The following is a 25,874-nucleotide window of genomic DNA, read 5'->3' on the forward strand; positions in this document are numbered from 1 at the left end:
ACAGGCCCTGTACAGGCCAGGCAACATACCTGTAGGTCCAGTCAGAGAGACAAGACAAGCTCCCTGACTCTTCCACTCCTCATAAAGCCACCTTGCTACTGAAGATGCCACCTCATCCAAATAAGAATTCAGGTGCATCATTCAAGCAGCCTTCGTTTGTCATTTTCAAAGATTTCCATAACCTCTGGCTATTTCTGGCTCTTCCTGAACCTCTGGCTGTGTGTCTAATTCCTTACCAGTTTCAAGAAGTTGGTAACAACCTCAGCTCATGGCTGAGTTGAATTTTTTCCAGGCATAGCATGCCACTAGCTTGCACAGTCTTCAGACTGCCTGAGTCCATTCTTCAAGAAGAGTTTTCATATCCAAAAATGAGTGAGTGGAAAAGAGGAAATGATCTTAAACTCTGAAACTAGGGGTTTAATTTAGATATAAAAAGACATTTATGATAGTGAGACTTTTGAGGACAGAATAAGGGCTATAGAATCTCCAGGACTTCAGTCTTTTGAAATAGGTCTTTTCTCTCTGGCTTTCTTTAATTGAATTCTAGACTTCTTAAAATACCTTCAAATTTTTATTCATTTACTTATTTAATCATTCATCTAGAAGATATTTATTGAGTGCAGTCTCAAATTCCTTAAGGCAGGTACATTTATTTTAACTATTTCTTTTGGTAGTTTCTTCCATATATGCACCTTAACTTAAGCCTTAAATAATAAACACTCAGAAATTTATTGATTTTGCAGCTTTAGATAATATCTATTAGTTTGTTACTTTGGAAGATGAGAAGTTATCTCTTATAATGTCTCCAACTCTTCTCTAAGAACACACACACACACACACACACACACACATTTCCCCTCACTTCATCCTTCCAATAGTCATATAATAATTTTTGGTTAGATTAACATTCAATGTTTACCTTATTGAAATTATTCAGATAACATTCATAGTTCAGCTGCATAATGCACTATGGACACATGTACTTCCTTTTACAACTTTTACTCTTCCCTGTTTTCTTCCTTTCTTCCTTTTTCTTTCTTTTTTTTTTTTTTCCTCCTGGTTTCCTGGATGCAAGGCCTGCCTCCTACTTGGGTTACACCCTTCTTTGGGTGAATACAGATTCTAATACCTTCCTGAATAAGAGTAAATTGTAGTAAAATTTCTCAAGGCCTTGCATGTCTGAATCCTTTATTATACTAACATTGATTGAGAATTTAACTGGGTATAAGAATTCTATGTTTTTCCACAGAATGATTTCCCTCAGAAATTTGAAGACATTAATATATTTTTTCTCGTTTCCAGAACTGGTTTTGAGAAGCCTGATGCTGTTTTCAATCTCAGTCCTTTTAATGTGACCTGTTTGTTGTTTGCCCTCATAAAACTTTAGAATCATCTTTTAGGGTCCAGTAATTTGCTGGCTCTTTTGGATAGCCCCTTTCAATCTGAAAGCTACGTCTTTAAATTCTGGAAAATATTTTTGAATTATTAATTTGAAAATTTTCTATGCTTCATTTTTTCCTGTTCTTTCTAAACTCTTATTTCTTAAAAAACAAATGTTGGGGAGAACCTAAGATGGAGGCTAGGTGAGACAGGGCAAAAAAACACCTCCATAAAAAATACTAGATAAAAACCAGGAAGTGACCCAGAACACCAGTTACAGAGTAGCACCAGCCAGACAAGGTCTGCTAAATCTACAGTGACCATGCATTTGGTGAAACCAGGAGTCTGCATTCTGAAATCAGTGAGTGAGTTGGCTGAAAGTCCCTCGGCCACGCTGCGGTGTGGGGAAACAGTGGGTTGGCATTTGGAGATGGACTAGTTCTTAAAAAAAAAAAAAAAAAGCCTGGGAGCAGCTGCAGATACGACGGGGAGAGCCCCACAGTGAAGCACGGCAGGAGTGGGCTGGGCTAATGCCTTGGTGTCTGGCATGGAGGATACCCCTTCCCACACCTGCTGCTGATTGTCTCAGGCCCAGGGGAGCAAAGGGGAGCCAAAGGGAGAAAGGACCACACGACTTGCAGCCATCTCCCTGGCAGGTGGGGGATGCTCCTACCTGGGGCTGGACCCACAGCCCAGAGCCACACCAGGAAGCCCAGTGTGACAGAGAGTCTTTCCCACAGCACCGCACACATGCCACAGTGTCGGCCATGGACAGTGGCCTTTAATACACCCTCAGCTGATTGTCCCGGAGCTGGGAGGGCGGGACTGTGTGGAAAGGGGGAAGTTAACACATCCCATTCAACCATCTTTGAAGCAGGCTGGGAAGTCTCTGCACAGCCTGGCGTCCCAGAGCTTCCCTGGAGGCCAGCATGCACTTGTGACATGGTGCGGCCCTCCCTCAGCAGAGGTCCTGGAAGAGCACAGCAGGGAAGGGGGACCCACTCGGAAATCCCAGGGAACCTATGTCAATATCAAGGACTTGTGGTTCAGTGGCAGAGAACAGCCTTAAATCTCTGGGAACACCTGGGAGGTTTGATTATTAAAGCTGCCCTTCCTCCCTAACCACTCAGACACATGCCCCTCAGTCAGGGCAGACAGCACCGACAACACACCCAAATTAAGTGCACCAATTGGACCCCACAAGAGTCAGATCCCCACACACCATAAAGACAAAGGTGGGGAGAACTGACTTGAGGGGAATAGGTGACACACAGACACCATCTGCTGGTTAGTTAGCGAAAGCGTATGCCACCAAGCTGCAGCTCTGTCAAATTAGAGGTCAAGTAAAGCAAATGACAAGAAGCCAAAACCAACAGAAAATCTTAAAGCATATGACAAAACCAGACAATATGGAGAACCCAAATCCAAACACCCAAATCAAAAGATCAGAAGACACACAGTACTTGGTGCAATTAACCAAAGAACTACAGACAGGCAACAAGAGCATGGCACAGGATATAAAGGACATGAAGAAGAGCATGGCACAGGATATAAAAGACATAAAGAAGACCCTAGAAGAACATAAAGAAGAAATTGCAAGAGTAAACAAAAAAATAGAAGATCTTATGGAAATTAAAGAAACTGTTGGCCAAATTAAAAAGACTCTGGATACTCATAATATAAGATTAGAGGAAGTTGAACAACAACTCAGCCTCCTCAAGGACAACAGAACAGAAAGTGAAAGAACAAAAGAAAGAACGGGGAAAAAATCGAAAAAATCATAAATGGATCTCAGGGATATGATAGATAAAATAAAATGCCCAAATTTAAGACTCATTGGTGTCCCAGAAGGGGAAGAGAAGGGTAAAGGTCTAGAAAGAGTATTCAAAGAAATTGTTGGGGAAAACTTCCCAAACCTTCTACACAATATAAATACACAAAGCATAAATACCCAGCAAACTCCAAATAGAATAAATCCAAATAAACCCACTCTGAGACATATTCTGATCAGACTCTCAAATACTGAAGAGAAGGAGCAAGTTCTGAAAGTAGCAAGAGAAAAGCAATTCACCACATACAAAGGAAACAACATAAGACTACTCAGCGGCCACCATGGAGGCGAGAAGGCAGTAGCATAACGTATTTAAAATTCTGAGAGAGAAAAATTTCCAACCAAGAATACTTTATCCAGCAAAATCCTTTATCCTTAAAGCTCTGGGAACAACTGGGAGGTTTGATTATTAAAGCTGCCCTTCCTCCCTAACCACTCAGACACATGCCCCTCATTCAGGGCAGACAGCACCGACAACACACCCAAATTAAGTGCACCAATTGGACCCCAATTCTCCTTCAAATTTGAGGGACAGCTTAAATTTTTCACAGACAAACAAATGCTGAGAGATTTTGCTAATAAAAGACCGGCCCTACTTCAGATACTAAAGGGAGCACTACTGACAGAGAAACAAAGAAAGGAGAGAGAGATATAGAAAATTTTAACAACCATATATAGAATATTACATCCCAGGTCACCGGGACACACATTCTTCTCTAGTGATCATGGATCTTTCTCCAGAATGGACTGTATGCTGGGACATAAAAACAAGCCTCAATAAATTAAAAAAAAAATGAATTTGTTCAAACCGCATTCTCTGACCACAATGGAATACAAATAGAAGTCAACAACCATCAGAGACTTGGAGAATTCACAAACACCTCGAGGATAAAAATGAGGGGGAGATGAAAACATTTCCAGATAATCAAAAGCTGAGGGACTTCATCACCAGTAATCAGTCCTATAAGAAATGCTAAAGGGAGTTGAGCAGACTGAAAGGAAGGGACACTAAACAATTCACTGAAACTATATGAAGAAATAAAGATTTCCAGTAAAGATCACATGGTAAATATAAATACCAATACTACTGTATTTTTGATTTATAACTCCACTATTTACTTCCAAGATCTAAAATACATAAACTGTAATGATAAATCAGTGGTTTTGGACTCAATATAAAATATGTAATTTTTGACAAGAACTACATAAAGGTGGGGGAATGATGGAGTATAGGAACATAGTTTATGTGTCATATTGTAGTTAAGTTGGTATAAAAGAAAAACAAGATTGTTATAGATTGAAGATGTTAAATTTAAGCCCCACAGTAAACACAAAGAAAGAGTCAGAGAATATGACCATAGAGATGAATAGTAGAGTAGGGGTTCCAAGAAGTGGGGGAAGGGGCAATGGGGAGTTAAAAAATGAGAGTAGGGTTTCTGTTTGGGGTGAAGGGAAACTTCTAGAAATGGATGGTGGGAAGGTGATAGCATTACAACATTCTAAATGTGATTAATCCCACTAATGGAATGCTAGGGAGGGGGTGGAATGGGAAGATTTGGGCTATATATGTTTCCACAATTGAAAAAAAAAAAAAGACAGTCTAACTAGATGATGATTGAGTGCCAAGGATGAACTTGGATGGAATTGGAGGATGGAGGAGAAGAGGCTCAAAGGGACACAGATGGGACACAAGAAAAAAAAGGAAATATAGAATGTAAGTTTTGTATCAATGTTGAATTTCTTGAACTTCTTAGCTGTGCTTAATGAGATTGCATAAAAGAATGTTTTTGTCCATGGGAAAGGTATATGTGAATTATATTGTTTGTTCAAAGATGTGTGCAGCTTGCTCTCATATGTTCAGAGGACAGAGCAATAGATGATGGATGATAGATAGGAAGGGAGGGAAGGAAGGAGAGAGCGAGGGAAAGAAAGAAATGTTGGTGTGAGAGGATGTTAAGGGTGGTGGATCGGGGTATGGGGGCAGGGGGTTCGGGGTATGATGGAGTTCTATGGATGGGGTTTGTACTCTTTTTGCAACTGTTCCTGTAAGATTGAATTTATTTCAAAATAAAATTTATTAAATTAAAAAAAAAATGTTAACCCCCTACAGTGTCCCCTAATTTCCTATCCTTACTCCTATTTTCCATATCTTTTCACCACTTTTGGGGAGATTTCCTCAACATTATAATGTAATCCTTCAGATTATGCTTTTTCTTTGCTGTTATTTCTAAGAGCAATTTTATGTCCTCTTCTCTTTTTAAAAATCTCCTATTCTTATTTTAGGTATGCTGCAGCTTTACTATCTATGTGATTATATTAATTATAGAAGCTGTATTAAAAAAAAAAAATTCTTCTGCTCCCTGAATTGTTTATGTTGGCTCAAAGTTCTTTCTTCATTTGTTTCTTTTTGTGCTCTGTCTTCCATTTTATGAAACTCACTCCCCTCATATTTTTGGAGTACTAGATGTCCATTGATATATATGTAAGTGTGATAGGTTGAATTACGTACCACGGAAGAAACACATGTTCTTAATCTTAATCCATTCCTGTATTTGTGAACCCATTATAAATAGGACTTTTTGAAGATGTTATTTTTAGTTGTGTTTGATCAACTCAATCAGATTGGGCTTTCACTTGGATTACTGAAATCCTTTATAAGCAGAATGAAATTCAGACATAAAGACAGAAAGCCACAGATAGAGCAAGAAGCTGGAAGTCAACCAAACCCAGAAGAGAAAGGAGAGGACATGTGTATTGCCAGGAGACAGAAAAGCCACTGACCCAAGGATTGCCAGTAGCCAGCCCCAGAATGTCACAGTGTTCAGGGAGAAAGCTTCATCTTGCTGACACCGTGATTTTGTACTTCTCCTAGCCCTCAGAACTGTGAGCCAATAAATTCTCATTGTTTAAGACAACCCATTATATGGTATTTGTCCTAGCAGCCATAAACTAAGACAGTGCCCATGGGCTGGACTTGTTTACTGGTTCTCTGCAGTGTAAGGTGATCAGGCTGGGCCATTTTATGAGAGGACTTGCAATATTCCAAATCTCTGGGACATTTTCCACAAAAAGGAACGCTCTGCTTTCCTGTCTGGGAGATATGGGCCTGGCTGCCACTATTCTTTTTCAATTCAAATAAGGAAGGGTGCCATATTTTCTCCTAATCCCACTGTTTTCAGCACAGCATTCTCCATCCTCAGCTGTGTGCTTCTTTGGTACAACCTTATCAGAGATTAAACTTCTGGATTTTAGCAAGGCCAAGGGATGTCATGAGGCCTGGCTTCTACAGACAACAAACTCAGGATCCAAATGCTTTTTATATACTTTCAACAAGTTCTCCTGTTTCACCTTTGGTAAGCTATTCCCACTTGTTTGGAGCTACATGTTATTTCCAGGCCCTGAGATTTTCTGGGGTTCTGTGGTATAAACCCATCTGCTTCTGTGCTTCTCTTGCTCTTGGATTTTGGTATTTTCTAGTCCGCTAAGGCAATATAACAATCTTCTCTTCCATTTTCTTTATTTTTCTGGATTTGTACCCTTTTTTTCCCATCCCTATTCTCATAGTTGAGTTTGGGTAGGCAAAAACAACACATACTTGTATTCAGTCTGCCATATCTAAGCAGAAAACTTCCTCCTTTGCTCATTTGAAACATATACTTTTTTCTCTTGCTTATTTTTCCATTTGTATACTTTGAAAAACATTTATGATTTCTCCTATTCTAGCACTGGGCTATGAAGACACAACATACAATCCTGCCCTTGAGGAAGGCACACATTTATTAAATAGCATGAGAATTGCACAACAGGATTACCACAGAGGATGTGCCCCAAGTACTGAGTGAGGAAAAGGACTTCCTATGTGACCTTACACTTAAGCTGAGAATTGAAAATGAGACAAATTCAACTAGGGTATAGAGATTGGAGAGGAAAGAATATTCCAGGTAGAATAAAGTAAGTTGCAGAGTCACCAAAATGAAATTAGTGACATTCAAGGAATTACAAGTAATTAACTTTGCATATGAGGCATAAGGAGGTATGTGAGCTACTTTTCTAAGAAGTTTACTCGAAGAGAATAAGTTGGACCATTGGAAATTAAATTTTTATCTTTTGAGTTTATATTATAGTGGCAAAATGTGTTATAACCCTGGTAGCAGAAACACCCTGTCCAAAGGGGTGAAGTATTTTAGAACAGAATTACAATTACTTCAGGATACCAGCTGTGGAAAGAATGCCTTTGAACACTTTGCATTCCCCATTAGAAGGTTCTTATAGCACAATGTGATAGAAAGTTTCTTAATTAAAATAAAATAATATCCACAAATACTAGAACTGCAGAATGCATGGAGATCGAGTCATAAAATGCCAGATTCTTAATAAAAAATACTATCCCTAATTCCTCATAGTTGTTTCCATGATTTCTGTGGTCTTGCCCTCTTCTAAGTACTCAGTTCCACAACACTCCACTGGTTTTAGAGCTTCTCACTTGGTTCTTTCCTGCTAAGTTTTTGATGTCGCTTCCTAGATATGGCTTTTTCTTAATCCCCCAGGCAATGTCAACTCTCCAGTTCTATGATAACTTCTATCTTAACAAGGAAATGTTTCTTAGCTCTATCAGTATCATATTTACTAATGTGCTTAAAGAAAAAAAATCTACCAGTTCCCCTAGAAACAGGGAACAAAAACCTCTCTCAGCTTCAAAATAGGACCCTTTACCCAGAGTCATCCCATTCCTGATAAAGTTAGGTATATTTTACAAATCATCTAAAAGTCTTATTCCTTAGAAGGTCTTCAAGCAGAGGGATGGGCCAATCCTCAACCCATCTCTCCTGAACTCTGTCCAATAACATAAATTACCAACCAGATTTGGTTGATGATGGTAACTATGATAGCAAATATCTTGAAAATTTTAATTACCAATTCTTTCCTTTAATTCATCAAAAAGGATATTATGCATAGTAGCTAACTTTTCTTGAGTGTTTATTATGTTCCAGGGTTCCTGATCCAGTTAAAAGTCCAAAGTACTATGTGAGACAGATAATTACAAACACAAACCATGGCTTCTGGTATTCTTTCAGAACATATGAAATGCCCTCTTCAGAAAGTTCAAATGTTGCATAAAGATAAACAACTCATGACTGTGTTAAAGGGGACTTAATTGAGAAAAAGGAAAGAGAGAAAAGAGAAGAATCTCTCTTTCTCTCCCTCCCCCCAGCATCTCTCTCTGTCATCTATCTCTCTCTCTCTCTCTCTCTCTCTCTCTCTCTCTCTCTCTCTCTCACACACACACACACACACACACACACGCCACTGGCTCTTGGCAATTAAAAATGAGGACTGGATGCCTCAGTAGCTCCTAGTTTCTATGAGGTTATAAAGGAAAAACAGCTGATCTCTAAGGTAACAAAGGTTTAAGTCAAATAAAGTCTTGTAAAGTCAACACTTTAAATTGCAATGAAATGGTATCCTGGACTGATTGAAGTACAGGTGTTACATACTCTCTATGACTAAGAGTCTTAACCAAACTGGTTGTGTTTACAGCATTATAGTTCAAAACTCTTGTTTAATTCTGCCTGAAAACTTTTGCCTGCAATTCTGTAAATAAATGGTTGAAATACAAGGGTAATCCAAACAGAAAAGACAATGGGTCATTGAGAATGGGAATTCACTTTGTACCTGGGCTGGTGGGTGAGGGCTAGGAGTCAGGGTCATGACTTTTCCTGGTGTATCTTTAAATGGAACTGAGTCCCTGCTGCTGAAAACTTCATAGACATTATGGTCTATGGTGGTTTCCTTACAGCAGCATGTTTCGTGCTATGCAGGATACAAATATAAATTATACTCTGCACACATATTTTCTTCTTTCTCTCTATCCCTTCCTCATTCATTCTCCCCATCTGCTCAATCCTCTCTGCACTCCCACCCCATGTCCTACCTCCCAAGGTGGAAACAGAAGTACATAGTGAGAAAACCACAGGATTTAAATTCAGAAGCATTATGGATCCCCAGCTTCATCACTTAATAGCTGAGAAATTCAGGAAAATGGCTTAACCCCTGTGAGTTTAATTCCCACTCTGTAAAATGGGGATAATCATCATAGAATTTTAAGAGCTGGTGTAAGGATCAAGTGTAATCATACTCACCAAACAAATGTTAGTTATTAATATAATCTTTAGAGAGTTTTAAGAAAATAAAGAATTTACATACAACATATAAATGGCAAAGGTGCCGACTTGACTTCATTAAGGAACACAGATGTCTACATTCAAACTCAATTTATTGATATACTTTTTTTAGGTTGAATTCTCTTATTCTAATCTTTATAGTGTCTGGAAAATGTCAGTTACAATAAATTACTTACCAAATTTTTTTGGTGATGGTATCTATGGTAGCAAATATCATGAAAATGAATTTTAACCACCAAGTTTTAGCTTTATTTCATTTAAAAAGATATCAATTATAGTAATTATCATTGGTAGGTGCTGACTATGTTTCAGGCACTGTTTTAAGCAATTTATTTATATTATCTCATTAAATGATTATATTAACTTTACGAAGTATCATCCCCATTTTACCACTGAAGAAACGGAAGCACAAAGAGTATTTACCTGATTGGGAAACAAGAGCCAGGGTTAGAATGCAGAATCAGACCCCAGAATTGGAATTCACGATGACTAGATTATAAGACCTTTCCATGTGACTGTGTGCTTTATACTGAACACACCATTTTTCTTGCAATTTATAGAACCAGAGAAAGTTGGAATGAAAAGACGCTAAGATATTCTAGTCTAATTCCCCCAACAAATGGAGAAATTAAGGCCTCTAAACCACTGAAATACTGTCATCCAGCCTCTGATGACCTGATATGTTTGAAATTCAGCTGCAATTCTATTAGGTCAGTCCCAGCCAGCTCTGGGAGGTATCAAAACAAAGAATACAAAGTTTCCTGGCAGGTAGACCAGTAATCTTGGCCTAACAACCCCAGTCCTCAATTTTTCTCTCCATCAGCTCTCTGCAAACTCTTTCGTATGTATCTTTCCTTCCTTTTTAAAAAAATTTCTTCTTCTTGCTTTCCACAAGATAAAAAAGAATCACAGCATGTTACCAGAGGCCAGAAATGAGTTACCTTTAGAATTTGATAATCTATTATTGTTTTGTTTTACAAAAAAATTTTCCAACCCTCCATAACTTGAAAAGGATGTAAGTACGTTGCGTGCTTTTAAAAAGTAAATTAAAATCATTTCTTTCTGTTTATCTTTATGGAAAACGGAGGTACGCCCTTTGAGAATAACCAGTTTTGTGCAAGTAGGGTCAAGGGTCTCTATTACAAGTTCTACTCTAGAGAAGCACGGTCCCACTCCACTGGGGCCATCCCAAAGCAACAAAAGGGGAGCCACAGTGAAGTCAAGCATCAAGGACAAGAGAGGCACCTTATTCCTGAGGCTGCTTCTCTCACAGGTAAAACGAGAAATCAAATCCTCTCCTCTCCCTGCAGCACTGTCCTCTCTGAACACGACATTAACTTCCACAAACGGGTCTGGTAGTAAAGGGGGTGATTAGCTAGATAGGCCTTAACAGCTGGGCTCCAGGAGATTGAAGCGAGGTGGAGGAGGGGCATTTTCAGGCACCGGGTCTTGTAGTTCTATCAACAGTGGCTGCAGCAGCAGCAGATGAAAAGCTTCTAGAGGTGGGGGCAGGGGAGAGCCCAGATTGTAAACATCTCTTGCCTGTTGCCTAGAAGCAGTGGCAGCAAACAATCCAAAGACAGCTCCTAGATTTTCAAAATTTCCTTTATAGGCAGGGCTCTGTTTCTTTTTAAAATATGCGGCCATTTTATAAGGTCATCAGCAAACATGAGACATGTGCATATGTCATAATAATGTCCTAGCCACCACGTGTAATTGCTTACCTGACATGGTCAATTATTGTTTAACAAAACCTTGTTTACATTAGTACGTTAATCCTGGGGCATTTATAAACCTTTTATGACTACTTAATATTAGGGACTTAACATTTGTAAGAATCAACAGGAATAAAAAGATAATGCTGCTTTGTTTATGGGAAAAATTTGATAATTCCTGAAAGATAGTTTTCTAGATGTAGCTGTGAGGAAGGACAGGCGTTATGTAGTATAAATCTGTGGGAAATGTGAGCCACAGTAATGGTGTAGGCTGTCTGGGCAGAAATGAGCTATGAAATATCCCACACACATGCGTACACACACACACAGCAAGAAAAGGGCAGGATGGTAATAGTGGAAGATTTTAATTACCTAGGCATAGGATGGGATTACATCGAGTAGAGGAAGTAGGGCTGGATCTGGTGCAAAGCTGCTTTCTAATTGAATGTGCACATCAACTGAAAAGGAAGGAAGAAATTCCAGATTTAGGATTAAATAACACTGAGAGAGGATTTAGGATGCAAAGGAAAGAGAGAATATGGGAAGCAATGATTAAATCTCATTAAGCTTATGATTTAAAACCAAATAAAGCTAGAGGTGTTTAGAGACAACCTGGAAATTTAGGAAGATAAAATAAAATACAGCATATAATCATTAATTCAGAAAGGGACAAGAGACTGAATTAAGGTCAGGGTAAATAGCAGGGAAGTAGTTTTTAAAAACACAGCATTACTGAGAATGTGAGTCCCTTTAATAAATGGTAAATTTGTTTAGCATTTTACAAGATCAAGGTGGAAAAGTAACATTTATAGAAGGATGCCACAAAGAAAAGGCTACTCTCCCTTTTTTTAGGGGTGTGGGGGGATGGGGAGGATCCAAAATTGTAAAAGGAATAGAAAATCAAATCTTCTATACTTGGAGCAAGACTCCAAAAAAGGAGCCAGGGGAGAAAAACAGCAAAAAATTACCAAATCAGAGGACAAACTTCTCCCATGACATTAAGAGCACACAACCCAGCAAGGCATCCATGGGGCCATTAAGGGGATGAGTGGGAAGTCAGTGACAGATGAGGCTGCTGTGGCTGAGAGCTGGAATGAATTCTCTGCCTGCATATTTAGGAAAGAAGCTGAAGGTCACATCTGGGAAACCGGGATACATTTTCTTGAGGGGAAAAGTGAAATGTTAAAAGGATTTTATGATCATACAGCAGCAGAGAGTTGGGCAATTAGAACTATTAAAAATTGACAGGGCATAAGACCCAGATTAAGTATGTCATAGAAATCTGAAGGAAGTGCAAAGGAAACAGGAAATGCCTTTAGCAGTGTTTCTCGATAGCTTGCTCAGAAGAAGACTGAAGAATCAGTGCTGGTGGCTATTGTAGGATTAGGTGTTTTAAAGAAATCCTTGGGATCTTTAGAAATCGGGCTGCCAGTAATCTGAGCCATGGCTGCAAAGCAGATAGTGCCAGCCCCTATTCTGCAATTTGTAGAAATGCATAATTGATGAAGAGTTTACATTAGCTTAATAATTCACAAATAATTGGCATTTTCACAGAAATGGGCATTTATGAGCTATTTCAAACAGATGGAAATAGAAGTTGCTTACTGCTTCTAAATTTATGTTAATTATGGAGAGTTCATCTATAATATGTCTGCATTAAATGAGGTAGTATGAGAATAAATTGCTCTAAATCCAAACTACCCCTAGACTAGGGAATGTGTCCATGTGAAATGGAAAGGAAAGATTTTGGAAATCACTGCCCTCGTTGCTACTTCCATCATCACCATCATCATCAAGCAGCAATTATTAAACATTCGTGTTCAACACTATAGCAAGAGAGGGGGTTGGTGGGGGAGTCATTTTCTCCCTGTCACAGGGTCTGGGTTCATACTGCTCCATCTCATGCCTTTTCATTATTGTCTTACCAACTACCACGTCACCATAGCACTTTAAAAAAACAAAAAATAAAAATGCTCCACTTCCTGAGAATGTGCATTGGGTGAGCAAATGCTCCATCCACTAGCCTCCAGCTATGTTTGTATGAACCAATAAAAATAATGTAAATAGTCACCAGACTATGGGGCTTAAAATCTGAGGTACAACTGTAAATATTTAGTTAATGTTGCCAATCACTTAAAAGCTGCATTTTCTTTTCCTTCCTCCCTTCTTTCCTTTCTTCCTTTCTTCCCCCTTTTCTTCCTTCCTCCTTTCCTTCTTGCCTGAAAATTTTCACTGAATTTCTTCCACCAGACTGTAAGATTTAACAATAAAACCATGAACGTGCTTCCCTCAAACAATTCCCAGACTGGTGGTGATATGACACAGTGTGATGGGGGTTAAAACAGTGCAAAGCTCAGGGTGTCCAGAATGATTTAAGGGAGACTAAACCACAGCCATGAGCTAGTCGAGGAGATGGTGTGGTAGAGGAGGAAACAGGAGAAGTTAACCAAGTGAAGGAGAAGAGAGGAAGGTTATTTTAAACATAAATCGCATATTTACAAAGGCTTAGAGATGAGATAATACAATGAACTTCAAAATGACATACCCATATCATTCCTCTCATTTTGTTTTGTGTTTCTTTTCCACCAAACATTTTGTATTACTACCGCACTAACTGCATTAATTGTTGGGTTTACTTTCTGATGTTTTCTTAAAAAGAAAAGAGCAAAAGTAGGAAACAGAACAAAGTGAGTGGAGAGCTAGGTAATGTAGCAGAAAGATGTTATAAAATAACATATGTTATATTATTTATTATTATAAAATAACATGTTATATATTAACATATTATATTATATATTAACATATAACATATATTATAGTTATAAAATAGCTATAAATTTCAGTAGTATATGCAATTTTGTTTAACCATTTAATTAATGACCTGGAAGGGTATAATTCAAAAGTGAAATTTCTGTTGCATATGAAAAAAAGGATGGTAAAGAGAAATGGCCATTGTCATGATTGAATACATCAGGCTATGCAGACCCAAAGAAGCAGGTGTAGTGCATAAAACAAGATAGCAAGGGCTGTAATCATATGGAATAAAAGAGAGCCAGTGGAAAATAAGGACCAGAGTAGTATCATGGAGGTTATCATATAAAGGCCAAAAAAAAAAAAAAAAATACTTCCTAATTTTTCTTACCAAGCAAGCCATTATAAACCAGTTAAAGCATTCTTATAAACATACTAAAAATAACTCACCTCTAATTCCAAAGCCATATTGAGATTAAAGACCAGAATACACACCCATTGCTCCTCTTCCTATGCCTACTGCAGAACCCTGTAGAGGAAGCTGGTGTTGCAGTGATTGGCTTTAACTCTCTTCTTTACTTACCACAGTCATCTGAATCCACAGTGGAGTTAGTGTACTTACTCAAGTTCCTCAAAATTAGTAAACGTCAGTAAGCAGGATCCCAAAAAGACGGAGAGTTTTCTCTAGCACCTAGGCATTTCTCTTTGTTCTCTTCCTCCACATTCTTAATATTTCTCTAATTTCCCTCCTACAACACATCAAACCTGTTTTTTTGAGAAACACTTCTCACGATCATTTATGCATAGTACATGATGTGCCAGCTTGACCTGGGTATTTCCTAATTCATCATCACTAATTATAGATGAAACATTATAATTCTTAAAGGACAGGCATTTTAGAAACAAATTGAACAGATGGGGAAGATCTGTCTGGAAGGAGGTGGGCATAGGGAAGGGGATGCTGTGCGATCTGTCTGGTCCCCTGTAATTATAATATTAAAAATATTTAACAACCAGTACCTCATTGGCCATAACTGGAGTAGGGTCGTGAACATATTGGCCAGGCTTTACCCTTTAGTTACTAAGTCATGGAGGTGTCCATGTTTGTAAATCGTAATATATGAAAGCTACTGATTTCATCTATCTGACTCTGAGAGCAAGTTTGCCAACTGAAAGGAAATATATTTTTGCAGGCCATATTTTCAAAAGTTCTGCTATTTCTCTACTTACTTGTGTAATTTCAAAGCCAAGAGTGGGTTACAGAAACTAATATTAAGTTTTTAAAAATGATATTTATTAAATGATTAATTGATTGACCATTTGCAAATAAAAATTGAGGGTCCATGTGTTACTTTAATTCTTAAAGAGGTAGTAAAGTAATAAAAATATGAAATGATAATACATACTTTTTTCTTTTTTTAACTTTATAAAAAATCAAAACAAACATACAAACAAACAAAAAAACACAACATTTCAAACAAAACAAATACATACTTCTAAAAACATTGAGCTGACTGACAGCAAATCAGAGCTCTGGACCAAGAACAGCCTTTGACCTGCTTTATGACCTTTGGCAAATTAGTTGAAATTCATCTTTACTCATTTGCCACACCTCTAAAGGTAAGAGTAGAAAGAATCCTCCCTCCACAAACAATTGTTGAAATGTAATGGATGAACTGTAAAAATAATTGAAGTAAAGTTATATGGATAGCATTACTTAAAATCAGTGTCTTACATATAGCAGAACCCTATAAATATTTGTGAAACAAATGAAAATATTTATGAAACAAATGAAAATATTTATGAAACAAATGAAAATTTCTGGAAACAATTCTTGAATAAATTAAAAAGAGTCTCTTGGAAAGAATGGAAGCCTAAATCCAAATGACTAGAATGAAAAAATTTGAGATATTGACACACATATCTTAGTATGGTTTCTGAAAGAAAAGTTTCCACTTGGAGGAAATTTTTGCACTTACTGTCAACACCCCCCTTGAATTCTTCTCTTGTTTGTAACTCTGGTTATCACTGCTGCAGCTAAGCAAAATTCAGATGATGCATAACTATTTGTATGCTGGTTTCTTCAAAATTTGGTTTTCCATCAAACAGGAAAAGCTTTTGGTCATTCAAAATTGAGGAGAGCCTTAATTTAAAGTACACTCTCTCGCTATATATATGATGAACACACATTTTCCTCTGATTTTATCAAGCAACAATAATTTATTTTCAGATATTGAACATCTTGCATACATTAAAAAAGTGATTCATTCAAAACCTAAATGTAAATAAATGAAAGATATTTATCATAAATATATCAAATTTTTTTTTAAATTCTTAACTTTTAGCATCTGGGGAATATGTAGTCCATTTCCAACCTGCAACTCCAAATGTCAATTGTATTTATGAAAATTCTTACACAATTAAAGAATATTTCAAATAATTCAAAAAAGAATGTCAGAAAGAAAACTTATAGTTATATTCTAAAAAATAGCCAGAAAGTCTAGGAAGAGGAAAAAAGTCCAGAGACAAGATTAAGTTAATTAATGAGAACAAAAAGTTGATTTCAAATCAATTTATGTGACTCACCCCTACACACACATACACACATATGAAAAGTTCTTTAGGGCTATGAGTCATACTACTTAAAATCTCACTTTAATTTTAATTTTATGCAGTATTATAATGAACCAAAGCATATACCATTAATGCAGTTCAGTTAAATATGCATAAACTATGCACTGAATCAATTGTTTTTAGACATAATGCCTAGGAGTACCACATAAAGCTCCATGGCACTGACTTTGTAAACCTCAAATCTAATAAATAACACCAACTTCCACACTGTGTAATTCTTTCATGTTGTTAGATAATATTTAAAGTCTTTAATTTGACATAAAAATGTACCTCCTCCCGGGAAGTTAAGTTTTCAGATGTGTCTAGTCGCAAAAATATCACAATGTAAGGAAAGCTCAGGAAGAGGCTAAGTTGTAGAAAACCTTGCACCTTCTCTTCTTCTAGATCTAGGTCTCTATTTGGCTGAATGGATTCGCACTCTTTCAGATTGACTGGCCCTCAAAGAAGGGCAGCAGAATTAGCAATTGATCTGGAAAACGAAGTGGAGGATGCCATTGGATAATATTAATTAATATGGAAAGACATGTACAGTGTATTGTTCAAATGGAAGAAGCAAATTATGAAATCGTGCTCATGGTTTTTCATGTTTTTGTTAGAAGGGAGTAAGAAGAAAAATGTTTAAGTAGATATGCCCATGAATTAGTAATGATTATCTTTAGGTGATGTGGTTGTGGAAGTGTTTTGCTTTATCTATAATTTCTAACATTATTACAATGAGCAAGTATTGCTCTGTCATGAAGGCCATTTTATTTTTAACATTAACAATGTTTTTTCCTCTGTGAAATTACCTTAACATGCAGGTTTAATACTTAATCATAGATGTCCCTTCATGCTACATGCATATTTGTATATAATCTACAGATTATAGCTATTAAATAGATTACATCTATTAAACGTAAATAGTACTTAATGACAGTTTTAAGTTTCTGTAACATTAGCCAAAGTTTCTGACCTAATTATTCAATGGTAACAAATTTTGCTGAGACCCTTAAGTTAGTTTGATTAGGTACAATGATAGAAATGTATTTTTGACTTATGAAACTAATAGAGTAATATAACACTAAGAGGGGTTATTGGTATGTTTTTCCAATTACATGCAGAGATTCTTAGAATCGTAAAATTATTTAGGGCTGAAAGAGAATTTAGAGATCATTCAGCTTAACCCATTAATTTTACAGATAAGGGTAATCAAAGGGATTAAGAAATTTAGAAATTTACCCCAGGCCACTTATTTAGTACATGGTAGTCAGTATTGTAACTGAATCTTCTGATGTTGAGTCCATTTAAGGTCAAAGTGTATACAAAAGAAGCAAATTAATTATTTCTTTCCTCTGAAATTCTTTGCTTAACTCTATATGAAGTACTGAAGTTATCTTTATCTCTTTAGAGTAGTAGTTTACTTAGTTTATCCCTTTAAAACTTTTTTTAAATATTAATAAATGTGGTTTGATTTAAAGCATTTTAAGGCACTCATGCTTGTAAAAAATATATATTAAATTTAAAGCTATAGCTTGCGTCCTGATATCATTTTGCTGATTTGTTGAATTTTCAAGGGCAATTTAAAGATTTCATGCCTTAGAAGACCAACTGATGTAAACTCACAAGTGTCTGACATTTGCATAATATGAAGGGTTCGAAAATACTTTAGTTTTACACATAGGCACACACACACAAAGACACATGCACACATACGTATAGTTACAACCATGCAGTTAGCTCATTTTGATAATGAGCAATATTGAGTATGATTACCTTTTTAATTAATATTTCACGTGAGAGACAATTTAAAATATTGATCACAATTAGGAAGCAATGTGGCATAGGGGAAAGAACATAGGTTTTGGAGTCTTAAAGACGTGGAGTTCCTATCCACCTATCAACAGTTGGATCTTGGGGTAAATTAGTCCATCTTTCTGAGCCTCAGTTTTCTAATCTGAAAGTAGGATTTAAAACTACCTAGAAGTATCATAAGCAAGGCATCCAGATCATTGAAGGGCACATAGAAAACATTCAATATATTCTAGCTCTTATTTTTAAGTTAGTTTACCCAGAGAATGCTTGATCAATATCCTTTTGGATGTTTGGCACTCCAAATAATCAGTAATTTCCTCCTATTCATACTCTTTGGATTCATTCACTGTTATAATGTATTACAGTCTCTTCTTATTCCATGTATCAGTACACCAGGACAGACAGGAGATTCCTGTGAAGCTCAGCCCTTTTCTGAGGAAAATAGGAGCTTTCAGAAAGAGGATATGGTATATGTATATATATTTTATATTTAAGAAGCTCAAACATCTCCTTCTTCCATGTTCAGGGACAAACAGATTGTAAACTATTACATAAATACCAAATTTATAAGGTTGTTTAAAAATACATTGCTAGTTATCCCAACTTTCATATGAATGCAAACATCGTATATTGCTGAGGATATAGCTATTAACTGCTTATTTCTTTGGAGAAAAGTGATTCAGAAAACTAAGGAAGGCACAGCAGCTATCACCAACTATTTGAATGGCTGTCATACTATATCAGCCAGGCTTGCTAATTGCAATCAACAGAAATGGACTTTGGATGATTTAAACCAAAAAGCAAATTACGGGGAAGCATTGAGTAGCTCACTAAATCACTAGGAAGCCTGCAGAACCAGGCTTGGGGAATGGGCAGGAACAAGGGATGTTTCACAGCAGCCAGGATCCCATCCCTAAGTCATCACATTGCTGCCACCCCACTGGGCATTTACCCTCACAGCTTGTACTACTGACACCCCAGCACTGAACTCTGGACACCACTGCTGCTCTGCTGTGCTGTTGCCCCTGGAAACAATCCTGCAGCCTCTCTCGCCACTACTTGCTGCTACAGTGCATTGTCTGTGGTCCATCTTCTCTTGGGTCACTAGCACCAGATTTAAAGTTCGGCTGTGTCAGATGGGTCTAAGAGAGACTGGGAATAATGATTCTGTCTTGCCTTTCCCTTCTGCACCCTCCCTCCAAGATTCAAAATAAATGAATTCTCTAAACAGTAAAGATTCAAATATTGGGCTTCCAAGGAAATATACAATATATCTGCTATATAAGTGGAAGAGGGAGCAGAGTTTTTCTGTGCTGCTACAATAAAAAGCAATACTGAAAAGGTAAATGACAGGCAGAGGGATGGTGATTTGCAGATTTGAATATGAAAAGAAACTGTAGTAGTTTGGAGCTATATACCAGAGAAATACACATTCTTAAACTTAATCTGTTCCTGTTGTTGTGAATTCTTGTTAAGTAGGATCTTTTAATGAAGTTACTTTAGTTAAGGTGTGGCCCAGTTGAATCAGGATGGGTTTTAATCCTATTACTGAAGGCCTTATAGAGAAGGTCACAGAGGAAGTAGCCAGAAGCTGAATGTCAAGGGAACCGGGAAGCCAGAAGAGGCTGCCCTGTGCATTGCCATGTGACAAAAAAAGCCAAGGACCAAGGATTGCCTACAGCCAGCCCAGAATGCCACAGTTTTCTGGCAGAAAATATCACCTTGAGATGCCTCTATTTTGGACTTCTCCTAGCCTCAAAACCTACAGCCAATCAATTCCCATTGTTTAAGCCAACCCATTGCATGGTATTTACTTCAGCAGCCAGGAAAATACAGCAGAAACTTTCCACAAAATAAAATTACTAAAGAATGAAATAACCCTTCTAGAGAGTTGGGAACTCCCTACTACTACTGGCATTTAAGTAAATGCTACATGGCCATTGAAAATGCTATAGAAAAAAAATCCACAGTTTAACTCAGAGTTTCTGTTGAGATTGGTATTCTGCCTCAAATTATGGTTTTTTGGATGTTTTGACCATATTCTAGGTCATGATCAGGTTGCACATATCCCCAGGGGCCCAGGGTGGCCAGAGTTCCCCAATTCCCTGTGCACCCTCCGTCAATTTAGTAAACTCCCAGCTTACCCCAGTGAGCTGAATAAATAGCATTTTCTTTGTTGTGACATGAAAATGATTGGAAAGCCCAATTCTTCAGATGTAAAGGTCATTATTTTTAGAAACTTTAACAATATATATTTATGTGATACATACAGATATAGATAATACATGCAATATATAAAATATAGGTAATAAATGAAATATGATATATGTGATATATTTTATATACATGTGATGTATTTTATATATGATATATGTGATATAATGTGATATACATACTATTTCCTATTTAAAGATAAAAGTGCCAGTAGGATAGACCTTTAAGCAAACATGCATAGATTATAAATAATAATACCTTTCCATACAAAAGAGTGCAATTAGAACCCTGATGTAACTGGTATTTGCAAGCTTTTATACTTACTTATGCTCTCAATTTTTAAAATAATAATAATTACACAGCTGATATTAACAATACCATTATTGAAATATATATCTGGCACTGTGTTAGGCTTAAATATGTACTCTAAGTTAATCAATAATGAGTTTATTCTCATCAACAGATGAGGACACTGAGCCTTGGAGTTATGTAAGTCTTCCACCTTTGCAGAGTTGACAAGTTCTAGAATCAGCACTGGAACTAAGGCCTATGATTCTAACATCCTGCCCTTAGCAACTGCCACTTGGCCTCCTGACAGTTTGGCATCTTCTCCAATAACTGTGTCCTGACCTTTCTATTGTTTCTCAGCCACCAATAGCTGCTCTTTTTCTTGATATATAATTTCAGCATGTGCTCAAGGCATTTATATTTTCTACCTTCTTAAACTTGCATAATAAAAAATTGTTCAGATTTACAGCTATCACTTATCTTTTTCACAAATCCCTCCTAATAGAAAACAGTGCAGCAAACCTGACATCATGCTGGGAGAGCAGCTGGGCTCCAGATCCTCATAGTTGGATATCTCTTATGTTTAGTGTAATTCACAGATAATACAGATGTGACATTTGAGGAGGCTGCTGGGGTATCAAAGTTGAAACTGAGGATTCCATGAGGGGAGGCTGCAGGGGACTCTGAAATATTTAGCAACAGAAGACAGAACACTTATCTGCAGTAACACACAGTTTTGCAAAAACTAGTTGCAAGTATGGTTGTTTTAAAATTAATCCTGTCAAATATCATATGGCAAACTCTACTCAAAGTATCGTCTCCTTCCAGCCAATGGAAAAATCACCTCTACAACATCCACGACAGATGGTTCTTTACCTCTGCTTAAACACTTTCAGGAATAGAGAACCCAATTTTATCTTATATTGAATGAATACCTTCCAATTGCTGCATTAAGAGACTGGTACTAAATTTTCCAGGCCTAGAAACCCAAATTTATCAACCCACCCTGGAGTTTAAGGAAACTGAACCACATGCCTGCTATTCTGGGCACTATCTTTTCATTATCAATGTATCTGGAACAAAATGAATAATCAAAAGGATGCTTTATAGACAGAATAATAGAAAACAAAATTACATATTATTATGAAAATTTTCCCTCAAGTCATGGAAAAAACCTCATGAGTTATCTCTATCCAATTACAGAGAGAACATTTCTAATAATTGGAACATACAAGGTGTCTCTCTCTCTCCTTCTCTCAAAATACGTCAAATAATTTCAACTCAATTTCTCACATAACCAGTTTCTGTTAGTCACCCCAAACCATCACTTCATGTTGGATAAAATTCATCCTATAAAATAAAGTAGAACGTAGACTTCTTTATATCATTTACATCCTAGGCAACATCTTCCTAAGGAAACCTAGGAACTTCACATATATAAAGCTCAAGGTTGATTCCCAGCAAACTTATACAATTAATTATTAAATACCTATCTGTGAACATATAGGAAAGAACGTCAACAATAAAAATCATCAATGATTTTACCAAAAAGTCCTGACAACTATCTTCCCTTTTTATTCTGCTGGTTGATAAGAAGAAAGCTGTGGTTATTACACATCTCAATTTTAGAGTCTTCAGTGATATTACTAAGGATGGTATTGGTATCAGAGTGCTGTTCCAGTTTGCTAATGCTGCTGTCATGCAAAATACCAGAAAATTGATTGACTTTTATAAAGCAGGTTTATTTGATTACAAAATTACAGTCTTAAGGCCATAAAGTGTCCAAGGTAAGGCATCAACAATAGGGTACCTTCACTGAAAGATGGCTGATAGCATCCGGAAAGCGTCTTTTAGCTGGGAAGGCACATGGCTGGCATCTTCTTGCTCCCAGGTTGCGTTTCAAAATAGCATTCTCCAAAATGTCTCTTTTAGCTGCAGCTCCACTCCAAAATGTCACTCCCAGTTGCTCTGAAGTCCCTCTGTTTGTGAGCTCTTTTTACAGGACTCCAGTGAACTAATTAAGACCCACCCTGAATGGGCGGGACCACATTTTCATGGCAACATTCAATCAAGAGGTCACACCCTAATCAAAGGTGTCACTCACAGTTGAGTGGGTCACATCTCCATGGAAACCCTCATTCAGAAAGTTCCAACCTAATCAACACTAATACATCTGCCCCCACAAGATTGCACCAAAGAACATGGCATTTGGAAGGACATAATACATTCAAACCAGTGCAGGTGCATAATTGGTTGAATTATTGCTAATATATTAAATGATGTTATTCTGGAGAAAGATTCTTTGATATTCATAGGCTTGTTCTTGTTTCTATCTTGTCCACGTTTGTTTTGAAAATGGAGACAAGGTTCATATTTAAGGTTAAAATGAAATGAGGGCTTTATTTACGAATTTGAATTACATATGCTCTCACATTTCTATCTTAAATCAATGAAAACTGGATATCTTTACTAGAATCCCTTTAAAAACACCAGCAATAAATTTCTAGAAAACAAAATGGCCTTTCTCAGTCTTCCACTAACTTGACCTCTTTAACTTTTGAGTAGATTAATATCTTCTTCAAGATCCTTTCCTTGATTAGCTTTGAGGCCTACATGATTGTGGTTCTTCTACTTCTGTCCATTTCTTCCTTTTATTTTTTCTGTCACTTCTTTTTTCTTTAAATCCTGTGATGTGGTGTTTTCCTAAAGCCCCATTTTTATTCCCAAACTCCTCTCCATATGCCTACTTCTCTTCCAAAAACTTAAACTAAAAGCTTTAACGATCACCTCCCAATTCTTTTTTCTTTTTTAATGAAATTTTATTGAGCTATATTCATATGCCAGATAATCATCCAAAGTGTACAATCAATGGTTCATGGTATCATCATATAGTTTTGCATTCATCACCACTATCATTACTGTAAAATATTAAAAATAAAAATAAGAAGTTACACCCAAAACATCCATATCTCTTATTCCCCCATGTTATTTATTTATTTATCGTCTTTATTTTCTTACTAATCTGTCCATACACTGGATAAAGGGGATGTCAGTTGCAAGGTTTTCACAATTACACACTATATAGTTAAACAATCATCTTCAAAAATCAAGGCTACTGGATTACAGTTCAACTGTTTCAGGTATTTTCTTCTAGCTAGTCTAATATGCTAAAAACTAAAAAGGAATATCTATATAATGCATAAAAGCAACCTTCAGAATGACCTCTCAACTCATTTGAAATCTCTCAGCTACTGAAACTTTATTTTGTTTCATTTCTCTTCCCCCTTTTGGTCCAAGAAGGCATTCTCAGTCCCATGATGCCAGGGCTAGGCTCATCCCTGGAAGTCATGTCCCATGTTACCAGGGAAGATTTACACCCCTGGGAGTAATGTCCCATGTAGGGGGGAGGGCAGTGAGTTTACCTGGATACTTGGTTTAGAGAGAGAGGACACATCTGAGTAACAAAAGAGATTATCTAGGGGTGACTCAGGCATATTATAAGTAGGCTTAGCTTCTCCTTTGCAGTAACAAACTTCATAAGGGCAAGTCCCAAGATCAACAGCTTGGCCTATTAAACTGGTAGTCCCCAATGCTTGTGAGAATATGAGGAATTCCCCAGGTGGTGAAGTTTAATATTTCCACATTTTTCCCTAGTTCCTCAAGAGGATTTTGAAATGCCTTTTTATTCTCTGCCCCAATTGCTCTGGGATGCATCAGGGCTTCACACTAACCTGTATAAACCAACAAGATCTCACTTCCTATTCAAGGTTCCACGTAATTATAGTGTTTGAATAGACTAACCATACAAGTTAAATAGATAGTGTGCTACAGAAAATATATATTTTGCATCAAATAAACATCTATTCTTTGGTCTCACACAGAAGTCGAAGTTTTAAAACACAGTCAATATCGTCCTTTACCCTTTAGTCTGATTTGCCTTAGTCCTAACCAGATCAGCTTCATTCTTTTCTCTAATTGAAGTTTGATCTCTTTTGCAGTTTTTTAAACAGTTGCTGTATGGGGTAATGCTGACTTTCATAGTTGCAGAACTCTACCTCTGAGTCTTAGGAGTCACACAGATAACCCAAAGTTCCAGGGAATGGTCAGATTATACACAAAGAGCTCAGCATCTCAGAATTTAGAGATAACTATGACAACTCAAGAATAGATGTAACTGCTGTAAGAGCTTACAATCTAGGAACCTTTACAATAAGCCTTCTCCTGATAATCTATGCTCTCAAATTCAATCTCAGAGTTTGCACAGTATAGTTAGTCCATATTAGTGAGGTATTATAATATTTGTCTTTTCATTTCTGGGTTATTTCACTCATACTTTCCTCAAGGTTCATTCATCTAGGTGTATGCCTCAGACCTTCATTACTTCTTGCAGATACTCAATATTCCATTGGATATATACACCACAGTTTGCCCTTCCATTCATCAGTTGATGCACCCTTAGGCCATCTCCATCCACTGCAAATCATGACTACTGTTGCCATTAACACTAGTGTGAAAAGATCCATTCATGTCTTTGCTTTCAGCTCTTCCAAGTGTATACCTAATATTGGGTTTGCAGGATCATATGGCAAACCTATACTTAGCCTCCTTTGGAACCACCACCATGCCCTCCAGGTGGGCTACACCATTATACTTTCCCTACCACAGTGAATAGGTACATCCCTCTATTCACCTTTTCTCCAGCACTTGTATCTTTCTGTCTGTTTTTTTAACAGTTTTATTCATACACCATATATTCCATCCTAAGTAAACAATCACTGGTTCCTGGTATTACAACATAGTCATGCATTCACCCCCACAATCTATATAAGGACATTTCCATTTCTTCCACAAAGAAAGAAGAAAAAACTGAAGAACAAAAATTAAAAAAAAATAAAAAATAATAAATGAAATGAAATAAAATAAAAAGGAGAAAAAACACCACCACCAAGAATCCCATACCCCTCCCCTATATCCCCGTCTTATTGAAATTTAGCTTTTCTATATTGCCTTTGTTACATTTCATGGAAATATATTGCAATGTTGCTGTAAACTACAGACTCTAGTTTGCATTGATTGTATTTTTCCAAA

At 37.0% G+C, this 25,874-nt stretch overlaps 1 long non-coding RNA gene across 1 annotated transcript in view; it reads left to right on the forward strand.

Annotated features, from left to right (window-relative positions):
• Positions 1 to 25,874, forward strand: part of LOC119529729 — a 152,635-nt gene that overhangs the window by 93,630 nt on the left and 33,131 nt on the right. The gene's annotated exons all lie outside the window — the stretch shown is intronic.

Source organism: Choloepus didactylus, chromosome 3, assembly GCF_015220235.1.
Source record: "Choloepus didactylus isolate mChoDid1 chromosome 3, mChoDid1.pri, whole genome shotgun sequence".
Classification (NCBI taxonomy): domain Eukaryota; kingdom Metazoa; phylum Chordata; class Mammalia; order Pilosa; family Megalonychidae; genus Choloepus; species Choloepus didactylus.